Raw genomic sequence first — 27,739 nt, 5'->3', positions numbered from 1 at the left:
GGATTTAAAATAGCTTAACTCGAATTTCATCACCTCTGTTAGCTTTGTTTGTAGTGATGCTTTCTAAGGCCCACTTGACTTTACATTCCCAGATGCCTGGTTCTAGGTGGGTGATCACACCATTGTGATTATCTGGTTCGTGAAGATCTTTTTTGTATAGTTCTGCTGTGTATTCTTGCCACCTGTTCTTAACATCATCTGCTTCTGTTAGATCCATACCATTTCTGTCCTTTATTAAGCCCATCTTTGCATGAAATGTTTCCTTGGTATCTCTAATTTTCTTGAAGATATCTCTAGTCTTTCCTATTCTATTGTTTTCCTCTATTTCTTTGCACTGATCGCTGAGGAAGGCTTTCTTATCTCTCCTTGCTATTCTTTGGAATGCTGCATTCAGATGCTTATATCTTTCCTTTTCTCCTTTGCTTTCTGCTTCTCTTCTTTTCACAGCTATTTGTAAGGCCTCCCCAGACAGCCATTTTGCTTTTTTACATTTCTTTTTCTTGGGGATGCTCTTGATCCCTGTCTCCTGTACAATATCACGAACCTCCGTCCATAGTTCATCAGGCACTCTGTCTATCAGACCTGGTCAATGTTATAGTCACTTTGAAACAGAAACAAATATCCACACAAAAATTTACATATGGATATTCTTTGAGACTTTGTTCCTGATTGCAAAATATGGGAAATAAAGCAATGTTCTTTGACTAGTAAACAGATAAATAAACTGTAGTACATCCATACTACAAATTTTTATTCAGCTATAACAAATCCAAGCTACTGATTCTCACAGAAACATGGATTCCTTTCAAAAACATTATGCACAATAAAATAAGTCAGCCCTAAAAGGCAGCACACTTTATGGTTCTGTTTATCTGGCATTCTGGAAAAAACAAATCTATAGTGACAATCAGATCAGTGGTTGGCAGCGCCTCTGGGAGGGGGATAAAAGTGACCATGAATGGATGTCAGGAAACTTTGGAGTGATTAAAATTCTTTATATCTTGAGCAGTGGTATTTCCATGACTTACAAATTGTCAAACTTCATAGTAAAAAAGGATCTGAAACAAACGAATTTTATTGTGTGAATATTTTACCTCAACAACCAAGTCTTATTATTATTTGTTTATTGGTAATAGAGTTTTCTTCTCTTTGCTGTTTTATAATTTCAAATTTTAAAATATTGTAGAATTTCAATACTGAAAATGTATATTTTCTTTCTCAGCATTGTAAGTCAATTTGATTGGAGGAAGAGGCTAAAGTAGGCTTCCCAGTACTGGCTGCTTCTCTAATACATCTTGTATAGAAGATCACAAGTGAAAATTTTCTTTGGAAGAACTGAGAACTTTTATTTTAAGCAACTGAATAGAGATACTGAAACACAGAAAAGAAGGCTCTGCTAAGGCTTGTCATAGCCATGAGAAATCTCTTATCAGCTCCTCTTATAAATTAATAGCTATATTCCCTTGGATTTTTAAGATAGCCTAAACAGCTGTATTCACTCAGGTTGTAGTGTAAAGGGTTATGGTTACTATTCTGTTAATATAGCAGTATGTAGTTATAGAGAATCAAAAATTCTCTCAAGAGAAATAGGCTTAGTAATCATTAAAGAGGCATTCTACTTTTTCTTGCTGTAGTACAATGTCAGGAGTCTCAGATTGTTATGAACATAGAGGTCATTTAAGCAACAGTGACAGTTAAAGCCAACTTGATGTAATAATACACAATGTGGAAAACAAGATAGTCTGTAGAAAATAGCCTTCTAAAAATTTTGACATTGAAAATATTAAACACAGTGCATTTTAAACAAAACACTTCCAACTGAGCATAGCCACCGGGATGCCTTTTGATTTCTAGATTGGGCATCACAACCAAAATCACAGTAATTGCTTTTTTAGTTTTTAATGGACGAGTTGCTCAGAAAATAAACCGCATTATCTGAATAGAGATTGTGTTTCCTTTTAACTTTTTAAATAAAATTTATATAAATATTTCAGTTAAAAATAATCCATTAATAAAAAATGAAATCCCATTGAAACTCAGAAAATATTTTGAATTGAGCACAAATATTAAAATTTTGGATGTAGCTAGAGCAGTTCTTAAATGAAAAATCTATGTCTTCTAGTGCTTATAAATAACAAAGATGAAAAATCTTTAAACAAAAACTTAAGATTACATCTTAAGAAACTAACATAACAGAAGTAAACTAAAAGTAAGCAGAAGTAAATAATAAAGATTAAAACAGAAATTATTGAAACAAAAACAAGAAAAAAAAGTCAATCCAAAAGTTGATTCTTAAAAGATAAACAAAAATTGGCAAACTATAGCTAGACTGATCAATTTGTAAAAGAGAGAAACCACAAATTACCAAACTCAGTAATGAAAGAGGAAGGCATTATTCCTGAGCTACAGAAGTTAAAAGAATTATTGGAGAATATTCCTACAAATTCATGCCAACCAATTAGGAAATGCTGATGAAATGGGCAAATTTCTAGACACAATTGCTGAACTGACTCAAGAGAAAATGAAAACTCCGAATAAATCTATAACTAGTTAAATGATACCATTTTTGATGAAAATTTTCCTTGCCAGAAAAACTAAAAAGTTCAGACCCAGAGAAATTATCTTATGAAATCTGTAATTTACTTAAAGAATATGTGTTTCAAGTATTTCATAAATATAAGGAAATAGAGATAGCAACACTTTTCACACTTGTCATTTGACCTATATTCTAAGAGGCCAATAATACTATAATACCAAATGAAATGTATATAAAGAAAATAAAGTTGCATGGTATGACCAAGATGGCAATGTAGGAAGATCCTGAGCTTACCTCCTCCCATGTACACGCTAAAATTACAAATATTTACAGAACAACTATCAATGAGAATAATCCAAAGACTAGCAGAAAAGTGTTTTCGCAACTAAATATACAAAGAAGGGAACACAATATTATGGATAAGAGGAGAAGAGGTGCAGTATAGTCAAGATCCATACACCCTGGTTAGGGGATCCACAAATGGAAAGATGATCACAATTGCAAAAATGCTCCCCAAGGAGTGAGAGTTCTGAACCCCATATTAGGCTTCCCAGCCCAGAGGTCCTTCACAGAGAAGGAAAGTTCCCAGAGTTTCTGGCTATGAAGATCAGTTGGTCTTACATAAGGAAGATCCAGAAGACTGAAAGAAACAGAGACTCCACTCCTAAAGGACTTAAAGAAAACCTCACATGCTCCAAGACCCACAGAGATCCACAGACACCTGATACAAAGAACTGACTCATTAGAAAAGACATGTTTCTGGGAAAGACTGAAGCCAGGAGGAGAAGGGGGCGACAGTTGGATGCCATCACCGACTTGATGGACATGAGTTAGCAAGCTCCAGGAGTTGCTGATGGACAGGGAAGCCTGGCATGCTGCAGTTCATGGGGTCACAAAGAGTTGGACATGACTGGGCAACTAAACTGGGACACTTGCTGATTTTGGAAAGCCTCCAGGAAAGGCAGGAAACAATCTGGAATTGCCTTGGAAACAAGACTCTGGCAGCAGCCATTTCTGGGAGTTCATTTCACCATGGTGCTGGCAAGTAAAATTTTGGAATCCATATAGGTTATTACTGCCTGGGGCTTATCTTCCTACCAACAAGTTGGCACCAGAACTAGACACCCCAGACTGAGCAGACACCCATATGGTTACTCAGCTTATGGAAAGTAGTGGCCCTAGGAATCTCCAAACCCTGTAGGTAGCCACCTGGAGATTCAACCCTGCCTATAATGAACACCAGGAATCCCAGACAATGCATCCCGTCACCCCAGGATCCAGTACAGGCCACCAAGGGGTAGAACTATCTCAAGGACCCCCAGGCTACATGGCAAGACACCATAGAACATTGGCCCAACCACCAGCAGACCTGTGGTCTCTGCACAAAGCAGGACCTAGCAGCCAATTGGGCCGGATTTGTGCAGTGTGTCAGTATGGCCTCAATATGTATGAAATGAAACTTTGAGAAAAATCTTAATGGTAGTAACATCAGCAAGATAGCAGACTGGGAAGCTCTGCACCTCTTCTCACCTACAAACATACCAATTCAGCAAAAATTCATAGATATATCCCATTTGGGAAAATTCCAGAAACTAACTGAAAGGCTCTTGCACTCCAGAAGAATATGAAACCAGACTCATCATCAAAGCCAGTAGGGAGATCTGGAGAAACCTCTCACCAGAGTCCCTGCCCCAGACACAGCACCATATGATGAGCAAAATACTTCCTAGCTCCTATCTTCACTGAGGGGAGGCAAGGGTTGGGTATACATATCCAGTGTCTTGACTTTTCTGACAGGTACCTTAGAGGACTGGCTTCTGTCTTGCTAATCCTGGAGCTTTGTTGAACCCAGTACAACCTAGCCACAGTATTCTCCCAGGGAGGGAAATGCTTGGACTGTTAAATACCATAGATCCTCACCCTTCTTAGCACAGTAAAGAAAATGAAAAGTCCAAATTCTCAGCTTACCTCTATGGAGGGAAAGAGTTGATCCATGTATCTAGAACTCCAAATTCTCCAGAGATCCTTGAAGAAATTTTGCCACTCTTGAAGCTCTAATGGGTCCAGCATAGTCTAGGAACCTAAAGAAGAAAAGAAATAGTGACTTGGGTTGGTAGACACCATAGATTCTGCCCCAGCCCCCTATTGCTGGCATAGAGCATGTGTATGAAAATCCTCAGCTCTTAGCTTCCCCCAGTGGAAAAAACTTGATCCAGGCATAATGCACCCTAATTTCTCTGGGGCTGTCCAAAGAACTGGTATCTAACTTGCCAATCTAGGAGCTTTGATGGGTATAGCATAGTTTAGTCATCTGGGGAAGAGCACAGGTGATGGTTTAGACTACATGGCATAGCTCCTTTCCACCTAAAATCAATACAGAATGAGTGGAAGAAACCACAACTTCCTGCTTATCCTTAGGGAGGAATAAGTTGGTAGAGATCCCCAGAATCTTGAGTCAGGCTGATTGGTGGGGGTGTTCAGCTGTACAAGGCCGGTTTATAAAAATGGGACTGGTGCCTTTGTCTAATGTATACACAGTTTGTGTAGGAGACTGAGATTAAGTTGTTATCAGCTTAAATAAACAATTATAACTAAGAGATATTTTATATAAGCTTCAAGGTTATCACAAAAGAAAAATAAAAGAAGAAAGGAATCAAAGCATATCAATACAAAACATTAACAAAATACAAAGGAAGACAGATAAAAAAGAAAATATACAAAAGACCAAAAAATTATCATAAACAACTAACAAAATCCAATAGTAAATCCTTCCCTTATTTAACTTATATGCAGAGTACATCATGTGAAATGCCTGGCTGGATCAATCACAAGCTGGAATCAAGATTTCTGGGAGAAATATCAACATTCTCACATATGCAGATGATACCACTCTGATGGCAGAAAGTGAATAGGAACTAAAGAACTCTTGATGACGGTGAAAGAGCAGGGGAAGAGCTGGCTTAAAACTCAACATTCAAAAAACTAAGATCATGGCATCTGGTCCCATCAGATGTGGAAAAAGTAAAACAGTGGTAGATTTTGTTTTTGTGAGCTCCAAAACCACTGTGAACAGTGACTGCTACCATGAAATGAAAAGACTCATGCTCCTTGGAAGAAAAGCTATGACAAACCTAGATAGCATATTAAAAAGCATAGACATCACTATACTGACAAAGGTCCATATAGTCAAAGCTATGGTTTTGCCAGTACTCATGTACAGATGTGGGAGTTCGACCATATAGAAGGCTGAGTGCTGAAGAATTGATGCTTTCTAACTGTGGTGCTGGAGAAGACTCCTGAGTGTCCCTTGGGCAGCAAGGATACTAAACCAGTCAATTCTAAAGGAAATCAACCCTGAATATTCATTGGAAGGATTGATGCTGAAGCTGAAGATCCAATTCTTTGGCCACCTGATGTGAAGAGCTGACTCATTGGAAAAGACTCTGATGCTGGGAAAGATTGAGGGCAAGAGAAGAAGACGGGTGACAGAGGATGAGATGGTTGGATGGCATCATTTACTCAATGGATATGAGTTTGAGTAACCTCCAGGAGATACTGAAGGATGGGAAAGCCTGGTGTGCTGCAGTCCATGGCATTGCAAAGAGTTGAACACAACTGAGTAACTGAACAACTCTGCACAGAAGTTAAATAATCAGGGTGACAATATACAGGCTTGACATACTCCTTTCCCAATTTTGAACCAATCCATTGTTTCATGCCCAGTTCTAACTTATTACTTCTTGTCCTGAATACAGGTTTCTCAGGAGACATGTAGGTGGTCTGATATTCCCATCTCTTTAAGAATTTTCCACAGTTTGTTGTGATCTACACAGTCAAAGGCTTTGGCATAGTCAATGAAGCAGAAGTAAATGATTTGTGTAATTTCCTTGCTTTTTCTATGTTCCTGCGGATGTTGGCAATTTGATCTCTGGTTCCTCTGCCTTTTCTAAATCCAGTTTGAATATCTTGAAGCTCTCAGTTCATGTACTGCTAAAGGCCAGCTTGAAGGATTTTGAGTATCACCTTGCTAGTATGTGAAATGACTGTAACTGTACAGTAGTTTGAATATTCTTTGGCATAGACACACCACTATATATAAAATAGATAATTAACAAAAGCCTATTGTACAGCACAAGAAACTACACTCAGTACTTTATAATTACCTATAAGAAAAATGAATCTGAGAAAATAAATATGTATATACAACAACTGAACCACTTTACTGTATACCTGAAACTATATACAACATTGTAAATCAACTGTACTTCAATTTAAAGAATAAATGAAAATTAAAATGGATAAATCAATAAAAGAACCTGGATAGAGGGAAAAAAATCTACCTTGGATTATACTTTATACTGCTTAATCTTGGATTAGATCTAATCCTGGATTAGATCCCAGGAAGTATTTCTTGAATCAGTTAATAATAAAATTCAGAATTATAAACCAGCAGACATGACAGCTATTTCAATAAAACAAACTAACAAATGAACAAAAAACCCAGTATGGCATTGGCATACAAACATATAGACCAGTTGAACAGAATAGATAATCCAGAACTAAATTCATATATATATGGAAAACTGATCTTCAAAAAGGGTACCAAGAATACAGGAAAGAGAAAGGACAGTATCTTTAACAAATAATGACAGAAAGACTATATACTCCCATGAAAAATAATATTTGAACCCCTATTTTACATCATGTACAGAAATCAATTCAAACTGAACTGGTGATCCAAACCTAAAACTTTAGAAGAAAACATAAGGGAAAATAACTTTGATATTGGACTTGGTGATATGCTCCATGAATATGCCACCAAAAGCACAGCCAAAATGTGGAAAGAACCTGATGCTTATCAACTGATGAATGGATAAAATATAGTATGTGTGTGTGTGTGTATATACATATATATACACACATACATACATAAATACAATATAATACTATTCAGTCTTCAAAAAGATGGAAGTTTTGCAGTATGGCACAACCACAGATGAACCTTGAAGACATTATGATAAATGAAATAAGTCATCACAGAAAGGAAAATACTACCTGATTCAACATATACGAGTATTTAAAACAGTCAAAGTCATAGAAGCAGAGTGGAATGGTAGTTTCTAGGGACTAGGAGGAGGGGTATATGGGTAGACAATAGTCAACACAAACACAAAGTTTCAGTTAAGTAAGATGAATAAACTCTAGAAATCTGCTGTACAACATTGTAGTTATATTCAACAATCACAGATTGCAAAGTGAAAAAAAAATTACTTTAAGAATAGATCTTCTGTTAAAAGTTCTTAGAACAAAAAAATAAAATTAGGAGGAAAAAAAACCTAAAAATAGTGGCATCAAACTCTGACCACCTGACATATACACTGACTATGGAATAGCAGATGTGTCAAAAGAAGTTGCTAATTCCATCATTTGGATAGTGTTCTAGACAAATTGAAAAATCTAAAGGTTCCCCTTTGTCTAAGTCACCATTCTCCCATTGATATTTTGAACACAGAACTATTATAACTTTATTCAGGTCTGTGCGTGCATGCATGCTAAGTCACTTCAATCATGTCCAACTCTTTGCAACCCTGTGGGCTGTAGCGCATCAGGCTCCTCTGTCCATAGGGATTCTCCAAGCAAAAATACTGGAGTAGGTTGCCATGCCCTCCTCCAGGGGATTTTCCCTCAACCCAGGAATCAAACCTGCATTTCTTATGTCTCCTGATTGGCAGGACTGTTCTTTATCACTAGTGACACTCATGTCCTTCTAAAAAGGTATCCATGAACCAGCCATATCATAGGGTTATATCTACAGATCATTAAGTTTGATTTTCAGTATTTTCACAATCGAAAACTGGTCTTTCCTTACAAGCCACCAAATGAACTGATTTTTATATTATTTCAGTTTGTGAATAAACTATCAGTTAGAGAAGAATTTGATCTAAGTAAATATTAATAAAGTAGCCATAATGATGCAAGTGAGATTCATCCATAGGATCTTGCTTATGGATGATATTTATCTCTCTTGGACTCAATTATACATGGGGGATTTTTCTGGGAGACATTGGTCCATTTCATTCTATTGGATTCCTCATGACATGGAGCATAGCTTCCCTGAACACAGACCTATAAATTTTTTTAACCCACTACTTCCCTCTATCCAAAATCTAAGTCCTAGATCTTTTCTTTCTTTTAACATCTTTGTTTTAATTAGGAATTCTATAATTCTTTAAGGTTTACAGAAAGCAATTATAATAACTTTTAATTATATACAAATGAATTGAGATATAGAAGGAATTGTACTGCACATTCTTAAGACTTTCAGTTGCTAAGAGTTGAGGTTCAGGGTTCTGGGAAGTTAGAAATCCCTAGAAATAGAAGTATTTAGAATGCTGTTAATGTGTTATTACTATGATACCTGCTGCTGCTGCTGCTGAGTCGCTTCAGTCGTGTCCCACTCTGCGTGACCCACAGCCCACCAGGCTCCCCTGTCCCTGGGATTCTTCAGGCAAGAACACCGGAGTGGGTTGCCATTTCCTTCTGCAGTGCACGAAAGTGAAAAGAGAAAGTGAAGCCACTCAGTCGTATCCGATTCTCCGTGACCCCACAGACTGCAGCCCACCAGGCTCCTCCGTCCACCGGATCTTCCAGGCAAGAGTACTGGAGTGGGTTGCCATTGCCTTCTCCACTGTGATACCTGGATGGTTTTAAATCTGCCAGACACAAGTATGTTAGTATAATCCATTAACTAACTTTTACTAGAATTTATGCTTTGTTATTTGGAAGGCTAGCCCTTAAACAATTCCCTCAACACTCTACATCAGGCATGAAAGAACTGTATTTTACCATAGTGTTTTTTTGTTTTGTTTTGTTTTGTTTTAAGGTGATTTATACTACTGGATTGCTGGTAAACTTTTGGGCCTCAGAGATCATCAGAACTCAGAACGTTAGCTCTATTTCTTCCAATCTGCTGACCTAGAGTGAGTTATTCAGTCTCTTAGACACATGTGACCTCAGCTTCATAACAGGTTGGGGTAAACGTATCTCTCACGTGCATTCTGAGGTTTAGATAAGATAGCACAGTGACTGACAGGTGAAGAGTGATGGTAGAAGCTGGTTAAACTGTAGTTTCACACATTCATCGGACAATTTGTTGTACCTTGTTGAATATCCATAATAGATCATGAGATATTCAATAAATATAAATTGATTTTGAATTAAGGGATATATTTGATAGTTCCTGAATGGAATTTTAAAGACTAAGAATAATATGCTCAGCAAAATATCTTGCTATGGCATATATAGATCAAGTGAAGAGTGGATAAGTCACTAAAATCTTTCAGATTCCAAACCTATTCCTAATGCTAGGAGCCTGAACTTTCTGTATCAGTTTCTTGCATTTGAGAATGCACAGTGGTTAAGAGCATGGGCTCTGAAATCATACTTCATGGAATTAAGTCTCTGCCTTGTCCCTTCCTAGCTCTTTGACCTTGGGCAATTTACTGTATTTCAGAGTTCTCACTTGTAGGTTAGTGATGTAATAAAGCTATCTCATCATGTTGATCTGAGGATTAAATACATCAATTCATGAAAAGCCTGGTATATTTTAAGCATCTAATAATTAACTGTTTTTGCTTTTATTGCATAAACTTATTTAGGCTTCTCTTCACTTAGGCAGGCACAGATCAAGACACCAAGAAGCATGATTTTAACTTCCTAAAAAATATTTTAGTTTAACTCATAAATTTTTGCCTTTAATCTCTTTTTGCAAAGGCTTTAAGTAAACATTATGCTTACCATGGGAAGCACTTTTTTTTTCCTTTTTGAAAGTGATTATAATTATCTATGTCTTGTGTGTATGTAACAAAGATTTCCAGACCTCCTGAGAAAATTTCCCACTTTGTAAATCAGGAAGAGGGGGAGAAAAACACAAGTCTTGGACAGGTTGAAAGACAACTACAAAGGAACAGATTCTCTGACAATGGGAACAAAAACACCATAATAGACGACCAGAGTGTCTTCTTTCATTTTTTGACCTTTAATTGAAAGATTGAAGATAAGTAGTTCCTGCGAGAAAGCAAAAGGCTGATTCACTTGCCCTGTAGCTTAAAGGAAAAAAGCTTCCTGGAAGCCTTACTATATATTATGAATCACTCTCTTGTCACTCTAAGAAGTTCATAGCTAAGTAAAATGCTAGAAATGGATTGATGGTGCTGTGACAGGCACCAGGGCTAGAGGAAGAGGTGAAAGGCCTCTAGATAATGCATCTGGGCCTCCCTCAAGGCATTTTTTTTTTATAAAGCTGATGTTTCTGACCTAAGGCTTTCCTGTCTCACTTTATCAGAAAAGACTATCCTTTAAAAATTCCCACTATTTTAAAACATACCAATCTGTAGAGTAAGGTTATAAAAAGCCAATTGCTTGTTTTGTCCCTTCAATTTAAACATTTCCTGTGCCTTTGAAATTATCCCAAGGGTGTATCCAAAGATAAGTCCTAAAATACTAGTAGTCTTTATTTAGGAAGTCATTGAAAATCCCATATAATCAGACCCTGGAGAAGAAGCCGTTGAAAAAAAGGAAAAAGCTGGATTCAAGCCAGTATCTGACATGTCATTTTAACAATCCATACAATCATTTATCATTTTTACATCACTTTTCTTCTAACTGAATCAAGTTAATGTGTCTTTGTGCATTTACTTACTATAATTCAGCCATAATTATTAATCCTTTATAGATTCTAAAACTTTCAACAACTAGGCCCATCTAAATACAGAGTGGTTGGCAGCCACCTCCTCATGCAAATTAAAGGATCACTTGTTTCCTTCCCCAAATTTCCATTCAATATACTGGACTCAGAGAATATGCAAAGCATTATTATAAACACTTCATCATACAAAGTAATACAGGCATTAAAGAGTGAGTCTAGTTAATTGAAAATAATAAAATTTATTCAAATTATTTAGAATTTGAATTTCTATTACAATAAAAGGTAGCTTAACGTTAATGTCATATAAGAGTGTTAAAAATTCAATAGTGACTGTTGAGGACTGTTGAATTATGGTGGGGAGATCTAGAAAGCTTATTGGCTTCTTGGATTTTGGATACTAGGAGTGAAAGGGGACAGAGGGAAGGAGAGAGAGACATGTACAGAGAAAATATCTTAGGTCTAGGGAACTCGAGGTAACATCATGCAGAGGAAAGAAAGTGGAATGTAGTTTGTGGTCCTATAGGGCTTGAAAGGAGGATGTGAGAACTGAAGTAGGCAATAAAGTTAGAAAAAAAATAAGGGTTCGGTGAGAGGGCTGATAGGTGTCTTAGTCAATATTAAATGAATTTCTTCTTGTTCTTGTTCAGTCACTAAGTCATGTCCAACTCTTGGCAATCCCATGGACTGCAGAATGCCAGGCTCCTCTGTCCTCCACTGTCTCTCAGAATTTGTTCAAATTCATGTCAATTGACTTGGTGATCCTATCTAGCCGTCTCATCCTCTGCTCTCCCTTATTCTTTAGCCTTCAAACTATCCCAGCATCAGGGTTTTTTCTAGCGAGGCATCTCTTTGCATCAAGTAGCCAAAGGATTAGTTTCAGCCTCAGCATCAGAACTTCCAATGAATATTCAGGGTTGATTTCTTTTAGAATTGACTGGTTTGATCTCCTTGCAGGCCAAGGGACTCTCAAGAGTCTTCTCCAGCAACATAATTCAAAACCATCATTTCTTCAGCACTCAGCCTTCTTTATGGTCCAACTCTCACATCAATACATGACTACTGAAAAAACCATAGCTTTAACTACATGGACCTTTGTCAGCAAAGTGATGTCTATGCTTTTTAATACATGGTCTAGGTTTGTCATAGCTTTCCTTCCAAGGAGCAAGTGTCCTTTAATTTTATGGCTGCAGTCACCATCCACAATGATTTTGGAGCCCAGGAAGATAAAATCTGTCACTGCTTCCACTATTTCCCTCCCCATCTATTGGCCATGAAGTGATAAGACCAAATGCCATGATCTTAGCTTTTTCTGAATGTTGAGTTTTAAGGCAGCTTTCTCAGTCTCTTCTTTCACCTTCATCAAGAAGCTCTTTAGTTCCTCTTTTTAGTTCCTGCCATTAGGGTAGTGACATCTAAATATCTGAGGATATTTCTCCCAGCAATCTTGATTCCAGCTTGTGCTTCACCCAGACTGACATCTTGCATGATGTACTCTGCAAATAAGTTAAATAAGCAGGGCGACTATACACACCCTTAAAGTACTCCTTTCCCAATTTGGAACCAGTCCATTGTTCCATGTCCAGTTCTAACTGTTGCTTCTTGACCTGCATACAGATTTCTCAGGAGGCAGGTAAGATGGTCTGTTATTCCCATCTCTTTCAGAATTTCCACAGTTTTTTGTGATCCATACAGTGAAAGGTTTTAGCATAGTCAGTGAAACAGAAGTAGATATTTTTTTTCTGGAATCCTCTTGCTTTTTCTATGATCCAATGGATGTTGGCAATTTGATCTCTGGTTCCGCTGCCTCTTTGAAACCAAGAAGAGAAGTAACTTGCAATGAAAATTGCTTGGTTTTGAACATGAATTTAAGCAAACTCAAAGAAATAGTCAAGGACAGGGAAAATTGGTGTGCTGCAGTCTATGGGGGTCACAAAAAGTTGGACATAACATAGTGACTGAACAGCAGCAACAATCTAATTTTCAGGGCTGTCTAAAGTTTACAGTCAATATATATGAAATATGTATCATTATGGTTGGCAGTATTTAGGCACATAACAAATTAATCAATATAAATAAACATTCACTGGAATTTACTATTTTTTGAAACTATATGAATTTATATTAATTTTAAAATATCATTTGTAAAAAAAAAAAAAAAAAATCATTTGTAGAATTTAAGTGTGTTCACCAGAATTTAAGTTTCCTGAGGACAAGGACTTATTTAGGTTATTTATTGCTATATCCCTAGTGATTAAAGCACTGCATGGATTGTAACATTTGATCAATCAATATTCATTACATGAATACATGAATAACAATCATACTCAGTTTGTTATAAATATTCATCATTGTCAAAATAAAACTTTAGGAAGATTAATCAGAAGTTCTACAAAGGAAGGATTAGAATGAGAAGAGACAGGGTCCTCCTTTGTGGAGACATCATCACAGCATCCTTGATGATAATTAATGCCTAATTTTAGTGATAATGGATGGAATGAAAGGGATTTATCCAAAAGACAATATGGTGGATGAAAGAAATGCTAGATTAGAGCAATTGATCATATAGGCTAAAAAAGGATAGGATGTTTCAATGCAAATTAAGGAGTTGATGATGCTTAAGATTTTGAGCCTTAGCACTTAGAAGGATATTGATCTTAATTCACCAAAATGAAGATGTCAGGAGAAAGAGAAAGTGAACAAGTCATCTTTAGATATCATGTATGTGTATACACTTATTGAGTGTTTTCTATGTCAGGAACTGTACCTGTATATGAAGGGCTTCATATACATGATCAGATTATATCTTCCTCAATGCTCACAAGAAGTACATATAATGATTACTCACTCTTTCCATAAATCAGAAGACGGAGGCATACAGGGATTGGATAACATGACTAGGATCAAGCAGATAGGCTGTGATCAAAGTAGGAATTTGCACACAAACTTTCCTGACTCCAGAGATTCTAACCATGAGACTCCATTGCATAGTTTGAGTATGAGATGTTATGGGAGGGGAAGGAATATAAGTTTATCCAATAATTCAAGGGAAAGGCTTATCTTTTCACTATTACAGTAGACTTATAATGCATCGTGGATGATTTTTTACTTTTAAGAACTCTTTTTCATGTTATTTCTAGAGGTGGTTACACATTAGAATCCTTTGCCAGACAATCCCAGATTTATTTGTTAAATCATGAATACTTATTTAATTTGAAGCAGAGGTGTCCAGATAAAGGATTCAGTTAACTCCCGGCATGGATGTGGTAAGAACCATAGTGGAGAAATGCACAGCGATGGGAGAAATTCTAGGTGACACTGATCTTTCTTCAGGTTTAAACTGATAACATTGATCCGATGTTTTACCATAAACTATGCAGGTTCTTATTTTCCACATGAATTTCCTCAGAAACTATTAGAAGTATATTAATTTAAATACTCCCTGGTTAATTTCCCATTTCAACCTATAAATAAGAAAAGCAGTTTTTAAGTTGTACTTAGTTGATTCATTGGAGCTGAAGCTCCAATACTTTGGCCCCCTGTTGCGAAGAGCTGACTTATTAGAAAAGACCTTGATGCTGGGAAAGATTGAAGGCAGGAGGAGAAGGAGATGACAGAGGATGAAATGGTTGGATGTCATCACTGACTCAATGGACATTACTTTGAGCAAGCTCTGGGAGATGGTAAAGGACAGGGAAGCCTGGTGTGCTGCAGTTCATGGGGTCGCAAAGAGTTGGACATGACTGAGTGACTGAACAACAAGTTGATTCATGGGATGAACTTAAACTAATGCCTATGTTTCATATTTATTCAAAGAATACATTGACATTCTAGTGAAGTTTGGAACTTAAGCAACATTTCTGATTCATTAGGACCATTCTCTTCATTTACATTTTAGCTATCATGTTATATTTTAACAAATACTTAATTGCAAATCAAATATATTTTTAGGAAATTATATTTTAAGCATCTAATTGCATCATGCTGTCAAGTCTAATATGTCACATGCAAACTGAGGGAAAGCCTGATGTTCAACCCTATATCCTTCACAATCCTCAGCACAGGTCCCTGCTCTTGACATATCCTCTAAGAATGTTTATTAAATTGAATAGAAGTTGATATTATGAAATAACTTAAATCAGAGATCAAAAAAGCTCAAAGGGTACAAAGTTTCAGTTAAAGATATACTCTAAGTAGTAGAGATCTACTATATATTTTAGTGCCATAGTTAATATGTCTGTATGCTCAGTCGTGTCTGACTCTCTGAGACCCCACGGACTGTAGCCAGCAAGGCTTCTGTGTCCATGGAATTTCCCAGGCGAGAATACTGGAGTGGGTTGTCATTCCGTTCTCCAGGGGATTTTTCCAAACCAGGGATAGAACCCTAGTTTCCTGTGTCTCCTGCATTGGCAGGTGGATTCTTTACCATTGAGCCACCTGGGAAGCCCGTAGTTAATAATATTTTATCATAAATGTAAAATTTTACTAAAAGGTGAAATCTTAATTGGCCTTATCACAAATAATAATAATAAATGAATAAGACAGGAAGAAACCTTTGGAGGTGATAGACACGTTTATGGCATAAATTGTGGTAACATTTTAGTTTCATAGACGTATACTTATCTCCCAAATCATTAAGTCATATATATTAAATATGTTTTTTGGTATGTCACTCATATCTCAATAAAATGGTTTTAAAAATATGTCCAATATTCTGGGCTCATGTGAGGTATCTTGTCACTTAAAATCCTTAGCTCTGGTACAAATCAGTACTGGGGTAAGTCAGTGGGCACACAGTGGTCCCATGCTCTGAACTCAAAAGGACCTGCAAGTTGCCAGCTCAGAAACAGATGTTGGCATGCAGCAGGGCTATAGAGCTGGGAGCACACTTGTAGTGAAGAACTCTGGTGAGGGAAGTCAGGATTCACTCCTCAGGGATTATATTTCCTATTGTTTTTCCCACCAGATATTCCCAAGATCTCCCGTCCCAGCCATCTTTTGGAGCTTTGAAATGTGGCAATGTAGACCCTGAACTGGAATCTACTAACCAGTTTTGTTTTCGAGGACCTTCTTTGATAATTACAGCAACTATCTCTTCGAGTAGAGTCAAGTAAAGGGGGCACATAAGAAGACCCTTTACAGCAATGGATTTCTTGACTCCAGAAAATAGCATCCAGAAAATACACATCAAAATGTCTATCTGAGGCTCTTTCCTGACTGCCACACTGAAGAGCTTCCTCCTGACCACTTGCGGAGCTCATTTCTGCCCTTGATGTAGCAAGCATATTACACAGCCTGAGTATGGAATAAATGCTCAATGGAAATATGTGAGTGTTCAGGGACTAGATGTTATCATTTCAATAGCTTCACATTATTGAAAAGAGATGCTCTTTTACTGGGATTATTTTGGTTTATATTGAGAACGATGCAGTGAACGAGTGAGAAAATTTTAAGCTTTTTCTAGCTTACTAAAATCTTGGGTTGTTGTGGAAAATGGAAATGAAGTAAAAGGGCTTTCTTGGTCTTATCACTGAAAAAAATTTTTTTGCTATCAAAGGCAAAGCTACTAAGCAGAACTGACATTCCAAAATCAGTGGTAACAATAATATCGCATGAAATAAAATAAGGTAGAAATCTCTATTTAGACCCCATTAACTTGAATTTATTATGGTATGGAGCCAAACTGGACAGTTTACTTTTAGAAAGGGTTATCACCAAAAAAATGCAATAAAACAAAATGTTATCATAGATAGCTCATATCAATTTAGGTTATTTTTCAAGGTTCCTGAAATGCTCAAACTACCACACAATTGCACTCATCTCACATGCTAGTAAAGTTATGCTCAAAATTCTCCAAGCCAGGCTTCAGCAATATGTGAACCGTGAACTTTCCAGATGTTCAAGCTGGTTTTAGAAAAGGCAGAGGAACCAGAGATCAAATTGCCAACATTCGCTGGATCATGGAAAAAGCAAGAGAGTTCCAGAAAAACATCTATTTCTGATTTATTAACTAAGCCAAAGCCTTTGACTGTGTGGATCACAATAAACTGTGGAAAATTCTGAAAGAGATGGGAATACCAGAACACCTGATCTGCCTCTTGAGAAATTTGTATGCAGGTCAGGAAGCAACAGTTAGAACTGGACATGAAACAACAGACTGGTTTCAAATAGGAAAAGGAGTACGTCAAGGCGGTATCTTGTCACCCTGCTTATTTAACTTCTATGCAGAGTACATCATGAGAAACGCTGGACTGGAAGAAACACAAGCTGGAATCAAGATTGCTGGGAGAAATATCAATAACCTCAGATATGCAGATGACACCACCCTTATGGCAGAAAGTGAAGAGGTACTCAAAAGCCTCTTGATGAAAGTGAAAGTGGAGAGTGAAAAAGTTGGCTTAAAGCTCAACATTCAGAAAACAAAGATCATGGCATCCAGTGCCATCACTTCATGGGAAATAGATGGGGAAACAGTGGAAACAGTGTCAGACTTTATTTTCCTGGGCTCCAAAATCACTGCAGATGGTGATTGCAGCCATGAAATTAAAAGACGCTTACTCCTTGGAAGGAAAGTTATGACCAACGTAGATAGCAACAAAGGTTCATCTAGTCAAGGCTATGGTTTTCCCTGTGGTCATGTATGGATGTGAGAGTTGGACTGTGAAGAAGGCTGAGCGCCAAAGAATTGATGCTTTTGAACTGTGGTGTTGGAGAAGACTCTTGAGAGTCCCTTGGACTGCAAGGAGATCCAACCAGTCCATCCTAAAGGAGATCAGCCCTGGGATTTCTTTGGAAGGAATGATGCTAAAGCTGAAACTCCAGTACTTTGGCCACCTCATGCGAAGAGTTGACTCATTGGAAAAGACTCTGATGCTGGGAGGGATTGGGGGCAGGAGGAGAAGGGGACGACAGAGGATGAGATGGCTGGATGGCATCACTGACTCGATGGACGTGAGTCTCGGTGAACTCTGGGAGTTGGTGATGGACAGGGAGGCCTGGCGTGCTGCGATTCATGGGGTCACAAAGAGTCGGACATGACTGAGTGACTGATCTGATCTGATCTGATCAAGGTTCTTCAGCAAGAGCATTTGCAAAAAAAAAAAATAATAATAATTTAAAAAATTAAGCAAGTAAAGAATAACATGTGATGTTCATTTATTCATTAAAATGTCAGGATGATCCCTGATAAGAGCTTGACATATTTTAATTTTGGCTAGTATTCATATAGGTACCAATGATTTTAAAGACAGAATTACAGAGAAGGGACTTGTATCAGTGATTTGGGGAGAATGTGTTGCTGCCAATCTATATTAAGAATGGATGATTTTTATTGACTATTTAAATATGAGCTATCACTACAGCTACATTATGAAACAATTATTAGGATAAACATAGCAGGTAGACACATCCTTATTATGTTTTATGGACTAAGATACCATAATTTAAACCATTAAAAGCAACTTGCCTCAGGCCAAAATTTAATATGCAGACAGACAGGGCTTAGAGACAGGTCTGTCTGATACTGACACGTATGCTTTTTATTATTCTGAAATATTATTTCTGTATTTAAGATTACAAAACATTTTCCACATGTGATCTCATGTCATAGCATTAAAACATTAATAAATTCACATACAAAGAAAGTCTAAATGATGTGCAAATTCATGCACAGCCTATCAGAATTTTTTAAACCACATTTTGTTAATTATCAGGTATTTGTTCATATGTGTGTAGTAGGGACCAAAGCACTAATGTTGGGAAAGATATCAGCAGAATAAGTGAGGGGCAACAAAGTGAAAATGGGCAATGCAGGAGGTCACCTTAGAGTTGTTAAAATAAAAAGCAAAAATTCAGTTTCACAAAAATTAGCCTCCAAAGATCCTATTATCACATTGGGCCATTCTTTACTTTGTGTACTGAAATCATTGGTGACTATATCCTTTAAGAAGTTACATCAAGATCTTAAAAGCTTGTTATTATTTCAAAAATCTTCTTTGGTGAGAATAGAATATAAATATATTTGTAAAAAACTATTTTCTTAAAATAGCATAAATTCACATATCACTAATTTAGACTATCATTCCCTCAAAAACTGTGAGCTAAATGAACCTTCATCTTATTCCTGAGTAGAGTGTGACTCTAAACTTCTTTGGCATAGCAAGCCACTATTGAACCACACTAAAAGTAAAAATAAAACCACTTAGGCTTTTAGAAAATAGACTGTAAGAGCCTCAAAGGACACAGTACTGGCGCTGCTGTCAATAATGCATGGATTAGAGTCTACCCACAGGCTTTGATTTGATAGATTACAAGATACAAATGATCTAAAAAGTATGTATTAATGCATAAAAAGAAAACTCAATATTTGCCTGGGCTCATTTTTACACTTCTCTTTTTTAAAGTTTAAGACATTGTTCACAGTTAAGGTAAAAGTTGGCTCTTTCTTCCTCATGATCTTCTCACAGCCCTTTAAAAAATGAGAACTAAAGAGAAAGAAAAAGGGAGAGGAGAGAAGAGGGATGTGGAAGGAGAACTGATGAATATAATATCTGAGACTTATTTGTCACTGACCAAAGAAGGATAGAGGGATTAGTGTATGAAAATCTATGCTCATCCCAAGGAGAAAATTTAGGACTGGCTGGGATTTAGTTCTTAATGTTAGTCATTTGCCAAGCTAAACTACATGAGGGATGAATATGCACTACTTGGAAACCTAAACCTGGACCATCATAGGAAAGTGAGACTCTGCAAAGTAGGAAGGGACACTGTGTATGTTAAGAGACATGATCCAGTTGCCACTATTTCATCAATTTGTATTTGTGACTAGATGCCTAACAACCAGATGGGAAACACTGAATAAACATAGAAGAAGCAAATATAAACCAGGGATTCTTCCTTAGAGGAGTTCAAGTCTAGCTAAAGAGATAAGATATATACAAATATAACTCAGGTTATTGTCCACATTCTATTGACTAAATTGTGTCAACTCAAAATTCATATGATAAAGCCCTAACCTCCAAAGGGAGGATCTCTGTATTTGGAGATAGAGCTTTAGGAGATATATAAGGTTAAAGGTTCTGCACAGCCTGACCCATAGCTTCATTGAGCTCAACAAGCCCCTTCACCACAACAAGACTGTGAGGTTCAAACTACCATACAATTGCACTCCTTTCATATGCCAGCAAGATTATGCTCAAAATCCTTCAAGACAGGCTTCAGCAGTATGTGAAATGAGAAATTCCAGATGTACAAGCTGGGTTCAGAAAAGGTAGAAGAACAAGAGATCACATTGTTAATGTTTGTTGGATCATAGAGAAAGCAAGGGAATTCCAGAAAAAATATCTGCTTCATTGACTATGCTAAAGTCTTTGACTATGTAGATAGAAACAAACTATGGAAAATTCTTAAAAAGATGGGAATAGCAAACCACCTTATCTGTCACCTGAGAAACCTGCATGCAGGTCAATAAGCAACAGTTAGAAATTGACTTGAAACAATAGAAGGGTCCCAAATTGGGACAAGGCTATATATTTAACCCTGCTTGTTTAACTTATACACAGAGGACATGATGTGAAATACCACCTAGATGAAGCACAAGCTGGAATCAAGATTTCCAGAAGAAATATAAATAACCTCAGACATGCAGATGATACCACTCTGATGGCAGAAAGCAAAGAGGAACTAAGCCTCTTGGTGAGGGTAAAAGAGGAGAGTGAAAAAGCTTTCTTAAAACTCAACAGGAAAAAAGCTAAGACATTGCCATCTGGTACTATCAACTTCATGGCAAATCGAAGGGGAAAAAGTGGAAGCACTGACAGATTTTATTTTCTTGGACTCCAAAATCACTGCAGACGATGACTGCAACCATGAAATTAAAAGATTCTTGTTCTTTGGAAGGAAGGTTATGACAAACCTAGATAGCATATTAAAAAAGCAGAGACATCACTTTGCTGACAAAGGTCCATACAGTCAAAGCTATTGTTTTTCCAGTAGTCATGTATAGATATGAGAGTTATATCATAAAGAAGGCTGAAACCTGAAGAATTAATGCTTTCAAATTGTGGTGCTGGTGAAGACTAATGGTCCCTTGTACTACAAGGAGATCCAACCAGTCAGTTCTAAAGGAAATCAACCCTGAATATTCATTGGAAGGACTGATGCTGAAGCTGAAGATCCAATCCTTTGGCCACCTGATGGGAAGAGCTGACTGGGAAGAGAAGACCCTGATGCTGGGACAGATTGAAGGCAAAAGGAAAAGAGGGTGGCAGAGGATGAGATAGTTAGATAGCATCACCCACTCAATGGACATGAATTTGAGCAAACTCTGGGAGATAATGGAGGACAGGGGAACCTGCCGTGCTGCAGTCCATGGGTTCACAGGGAGTCAGACACAACTTAGTGACTAAACAACAGCATAATGTAAAAGGAAGTCATAAGGGTGGGATCCTAATCTGATAGGATTGGGGGCTTATAAGAAGATAAAGAGAGAAAGCTCTCTACATACACACACACCAAAGAAAGGTCCTGTGAGTACACAGCAAGAAAGAGGTCATATGCAAGACAGGAAGAGAGGTCTCAGTAGGAATCAAATCAGTCAGTACCTTGTTCTTGGACTTCCTAGTTTTCAGACCTATAAGCAACACATGTCTCTTGTTTAAACCACTCAGCCTATGGCATTTTGTTATGGCAGTTCAAGCACACTAATACATTACATAAAGAAGGAACTTATTTTTGACCAAAATAAATATCATAGATAATTCAGAGAAAACCATTGCTGGGAAATTCAGGGAAGCTTTTATGGAAGAGGTAGGTCTTGGGCATACCTGCTTTAAGGAGTGAAACAAAGAATTGGACATATATATATATATATATATATATATATATATATATGAATTGGACCTAAGAATGGAGAGGTGGGCCGAGCATGTGTAGAGGGATGGAGGAGGATGGAGTCCTCCTAGAATGAGAATTCTAGGAGGACTAGAATGAGACCAGATTGTGGCATTTTCAACACCAGGCTAAGGAATCTAGATGGAGCAATGAAACAAACTAAAAGCTGAGGAAGCACATGAGGTGGATGTGTATTTGAAGGATTGGAGATGGAGTAGTGGTAAAGCAAGGAAACCAATTTGAATGGTTTGCTTTAATTTAATCAGGAGATAAGGAGAGGTTTCCGTGATGATGACAGCTAATCAAAGCTTATATCATCTCATGAATTAGAAAAGAGTAAATGTAACTATTACATTTTCATGGCACCAACTTCTGAGGGGATCTAAGATAGTTCTCAGCTGAAGGGAAGCTGTGAAAACAGCAAAGATCAAGGCACAGCCCAAGGAGTTCTGAAGGAAAGCACAGGACCATTTACAAAGTTACATTTGAAATTTATTATTGAATGGTGATTTTTATTTTCCTGACTGGTACTTTAATTAACTCTTATAAACATTAATGATTTACAAATTTGTTTTCTAAATTATACTTATATCTTTAGCTGTTTCGAGGACTTTTCCCAGTGCCATACTGGATGCCCCATGAGTATAAGAGCTCTCCAGACACCTGGAACCAATAGGATGATACACAGATTGACAGATGGGCTTCCCTGGTGGCTCAGTGGTGAAAAATCTGCCTGCCAATGCCGGAGATTAGGGTGCAATCCCTGGGTCAGGAAGATCCCCTGGTGATGGAAATGACACCCACTCCAGTATTCTTGCCTGGAGAATTCCATGCACAGAGAAAACTGACAGGCTACTGCCGGGGTCCAGCCCCAGCTGATCCAGGGTATTCGAAGGAGAGACGGCATAGGCGAGGGTCAGGAAACAACTGCTTAATTACACTTTAATTAAGGATACAAAGAGTAATAGAATGAGGATAGCTCAGTAGGAAAATTCAGTGGAGAAAAGAGGCTGAGTAGCTTGGTTTACACGGGAGACCAATAAAACTTCAAGACAAGAAGTTTGCACCACTTACGGAGGCCACAGGCGTCCTTCCGTTCTCCCGAAGGAGAGGAGACACTGAGGCCTCCCCGGTCGGATCTTAGAAGCCCAGGCATAATTAGCAAGCATGGCGGGTTCCGCGCTCCAGATGGAGACTCAGCCAGAATTTGGGAGAGAAAGTGACATGGGGAGACCAAGTTTCAGTGAACAAGGCCCGCACTTTATTTTCCAAAGTAGTTTTTATACCTTAAGTTATGCATAGAGGATAATGGGGGAAGGGGTGGAGTCATGCAAGGACAGCAGTTCCTGGTTCTAATCTAAGCCAGGCTTTCAAACTTATCATATGCAAAAGTTCAGGTGATTGACATCATCTTCTGGCCAGGAGGCCTGTTAACATTTTAAGAAATTTATTTTTCTCTAAAGGTGATTATTCCAAAGTCAGGCACCAGCCTCCAAAAAAGCATTGGACAAAGCTGCATTTTACATTTCTATACACCCATTATATCAATCAATACACTGCCAAGGACACAGTAGGTAAGGAGTATGGAGACTTAGCAGCAAACATTGGCCCAACAAGTGAAAAACCCTTCACCAATACAATTTCTAATCAATCTTTTAACTACTCAAAGGAATCTGTGTTTAGGCAGTTTAGAACATCTCCTGCCTCTCACAGTTGGGAGGCTCTGAACAATCACATGTGGCCGGAAAAACCCATTCAGGCAGGCTAGAGGATTTCCAAAGGAGTTTGTAGATTGAAACACTGTCACACCCAGGAATTATTAACTGGAGCTGTAAGCTAATTCTTTATTCAGAGAGGTAGTGGGGGACAGCACCCCGTAAAGTCAGAGGAGTAGGTGAAAGCACAAAGCAGAAAGTAGGCAGACTCTGGTTTTGGGGGTAGATGCTCGAGAATTTCCAGGGGGACTCCTGAGGCTCGATCCCGCCTTTGCGTATGCCGAGCCTCCTTCCTCATGACCTTTGTCATGGGCAGAGTTCCTCACGCTGGCTCCCAGCAGTGATAGAATTCCAGTTGAGCTATTACAGATCCTCACTCAATATGCAATATGCCGGCTCCCGGCAGGCTACAGTCCGTGGGATCACAAAGAGTCAGACATGACTTAGTGACTGAGCAGGATCGGAAGATAGATTAATTGATAGATAGACAGACAGACAGACAGACAGATAGCTAATAAATAATTGGCTCATGAAATTATGGAGGCTGAGAAGTCCAAAGATCTGTAATCTGAAGGCCTGATTACAGGAAAGCCAAAAGTGTACATTTCAGTCTGAGCCTGAAAGTAGGAGAAGACCAGTGTCCCCCAACAGAAACCATCAGGAAAAGATAGTGAATTCTTTCTTGCTCAGCATTTTGTCCTATTCAGGCCTTCAGTGGAGTGGATGAGAGCTGCTTACACTGGGAAGGATGATCTGCTTTAGTTACTCTATTGATTCAAAGGTTAATATTATCCAGAAACATTCTCACAGACACACCCAGAATACTGTCTAACCAAATATCTGGGCACCCTATGGTCCAGTCAAGCTGATACATAAAATTAATCATCACAAGGGAAAAATCACTTCAAAATCATCACTTCAAAGTAAAACATTATAAGCTGAAATGACCTTTTCCATTCCTATGGAAATAGGACTCTATATCCTATAGTCTATAGGTCCTATATCTCCATGAACAGAGTCACTGCCAACCCATCAGCCCAAGCTTCATGCCCTCTCCCTTCTGTATAACATTCCACTGCCTTTTCAGACTTCTATCTTCAATGGAATGGACTATTGTGAAAACTAACCTCCTGGTCTTCTTGCTTCTTTTTCTCATCTTACCCCTGTTACAAATTTTTCCATTACCATAAAGACTAATTTTCCTAAAATGTAGTAATTCTGTTCATGCTATTTATCTGTTTAAACTAACCCTTGTTTCATCATTATGTGAAAAATAATTCCAAACTCTTTACTATGACATTATCCAAATTTGGATTTTGACTACCTTCATAGTCACATATTTCACCATTCCTCCTGGCACATCATTTTATCCTATAGTTGAATCAAAATGCTTGTAAATCCATGAATATGTATGTTATGCACTAAATTTATCACCCTCAAGTTCATATGTTGATGGTCTAACCCTGAGCACCTCGGAATGTGACTATATATGGGAATTGGGGCTTTAAAAAGGTAATTAAATTTAAGTCTTTTGGGTGGTCCCTAATCCAGTATGACTAGTGTCTTTATTAGAAAAGGGAATTAGGACATAGACACATATAGAGGAAAGACCTACAGGAGAAGACAGAAAAGATGGCCAACTATAAGCAAGAAGATTCTTTTCAGAAGAAATAAACCCTGTCAACACCTTGATCTCCAGAATTGTGAAAAAATAAATTCTTCTTACCTAAGCCATGCAGTCTGCTGTACTTTCATATGGAAGCCTTAGAAAACTAATGACAAAATAACATTCATTTGACTTAATTCATTTAATTAAATTCACTTAATATTGTCCAACACAATATTTATTAAATGTTCTCTGTCCCTAAGCTAAGATTATTTTCCATATGTTGTCTCCTTGGTAAAATTCCATTCATCCTTTATGACTCATTTCAATTTCATCTGAGAAATGCTCTCTTTGTCCTCTGTGAATACATTGTATACCCTGTTCTTATGGCATATATCACATTATGCTCGAATTGCCTTGTTAGTATGATTTCAATCGGAAAAATATTTTGGACTTAATGTACTATGGAAGTCTGGAGTTACAGAATTTCCAGGATTAGGCAAGATATTTTCATGGATTTTTATTGTAATAAACAGAATCATCTCGTACTAACCTAGACTCCTTTGTTTCAGATTGTTTTCCCCTTCGTGTCTACTTGATATTCAAGATGAAAAATTCAGAGTGTTTATTTGCTTATCTATTAATGCTAAATAAGAGGGAGAGATCAAAACAATAAGGTGTTTTAGCAAAACTTAAATGAGAGATGCCCTTGAATGAAGTGTCAGAAGAAGACGGGCGATAAACTCCCAAGACAAGCAAAAAGCATTTTATAATGATTAGAATCCAGTTTCTACTGATAATACTTTCTCTACCCACTTCAACACCATATCAAAAAATAATTATTACTAATTTAAGGAAAATGTTGACAAATATTATCTATAGGAACAGATAGTATGTATTTTAAGCTCTGTGGGACATATGTCTCTATTGCATGTATTGAAAATGGCCATTGTAGCACAAAGCCATCATAAGAAGTATGTAAATAAGTGTTCCAATAAAATTTTATTTAGAAAACTAAATAAAAGTTTAGTTTGATGAGCCAGATTTGGCTTGCAAGTCTAGTTTACTAATAATTTGTTTAGGGAATAGTGGGAAAAGTGAAAGTACATTCCTTTTACGTGGCCAAGTTAACTCTTATTGTTAGTGTGTTGTGTTAGTTGCTTAGTCATGTACAACTCTTGCAACCCCATGGACTGTAGACTATCAGGGACCTCTGTCCATGAAATTCTTCAGGCAAGAATACTGGAGTGGGTAGTCATTCCTTTCTCCAGGGGATCTTCCTGACCCAGGGATTGAACCCAAGTCTCCGCATTGCAGGCAGGTTCTTTACCATCTAAGCCACCATGGAAGCCCAAGTTAACCCTTAGCAATATACTAAAAAAATCAAACTCTAGGTATTTGATATTATTAGTAGAAGCCTTTCATAGAGAATAACAGAAAGATAAGTCTTAAACTTGATTCTTAGAATATTGCTATGACGACAAGCCAGGAAGAATAAATGAAAGGATAAAATAGAGGCTGGCTAGATGAAAATGCTGATGAAGAAATCTTCTTAGTCATAAATCTCTTTTCATAGTAATTCTTCTCTACCTCTTAATTCCTATAATCCATGTCTCTGAATCAGGAACTGTGTGTTCCAACCCTTTATAAATTTGGTCATAGTTGCTTTTTTACAGTATCATAATGCCCTTCTGATTACAGCAGTAGGCTCTGCACTGCCTAAAATATGTAGCAATACAAGTAAAAGACAATGATGAGTTCTAATCCACTCTACATGTTCTTTACTAACAGTATCCCAAATTTGTTCAGAGTAGCAATGTACCTGGCTAAGAATTCCAAGTTCTACCTTACCACTTAGCATAGCCAATAAGAACTTATCTGGGCAATGACATAAATCTAAAAAGGCTGAATGGGCCTTCTGGAAAAGCTTTGCAAAGATGTCATTTTGCTGTTTGCTCACTCATATCTTCACCTTCTTCCTTTTCAGCATGAGGATGAGTGGAGCTATCTTACAACAATAAGAATGAAAAACATCTGCTAAGAACAACAGAACAAGAAGCTAAAATGAGTCTGGGTCGGTATGACACACTTGAACGGTAGTACCTGCCTTGGGCTGCCTAATTCTGGATTTCTTGTTACACGAGAAAAATGAAACTTTCTCTGTTCAAGTCAGTAGTAATTGGACTTAGTATTTTTTTCTGCTTACATCCCAAACTAATAAGATGAATAATAAAATCCATGGTTGTACCAACCATAAGAACTTGTTAGTATTAGTTTTCTATGGCTGC

The 27,739-nt window shown here is 37.5% G+C and overlaps 1 long non-coding RNA gene across 1 annotated transcript; it reads right to left on the bottom strand.

Moving 5' to 3' along the window:
* Positions 1-734: 734 nt before the first annotated feature.
* On the bottom strand, positions 735-23,777 carry LOC129621514 (uncharacterized). Its single transcript, XR_008699412.1, has 4 exons — positions 23,205-23,777; positions 8,955-9,076; positions 4,505-4,617; positions 735-1,058 (listed from the first exon to the last, which is right to left on the bottom strand). It is a non-coding gene; the product is annotated as an uncharacterized LOC129621514 (long non-coding RNA).
* Between the last annotated feature and the right edge of the window lie 3,962 nt (positions 23,778-27,739).

Source organism: Bubalus kerabau, chromosome 10 (assembly GCF_029407905.1).
Source record: "Bubalus kerabau isolate K-KA32 ecotype Philippines breed swamp buffalo chromosome 10, PCC_UOA_SB_1v2, whole genome shotgun sequence".
Taxonomy (NCBI): domain Eukaryota; kingdom Metazoa; phylum Chordata; class Mammalia; order Artiodactyla; family Bovidae; genus Bubalus; species Bubalus kerabau.
Note: the sequence above shows the minus strand (reverse complement) of the source record. Positions and strands in the feature narration are given on the sequence as shown.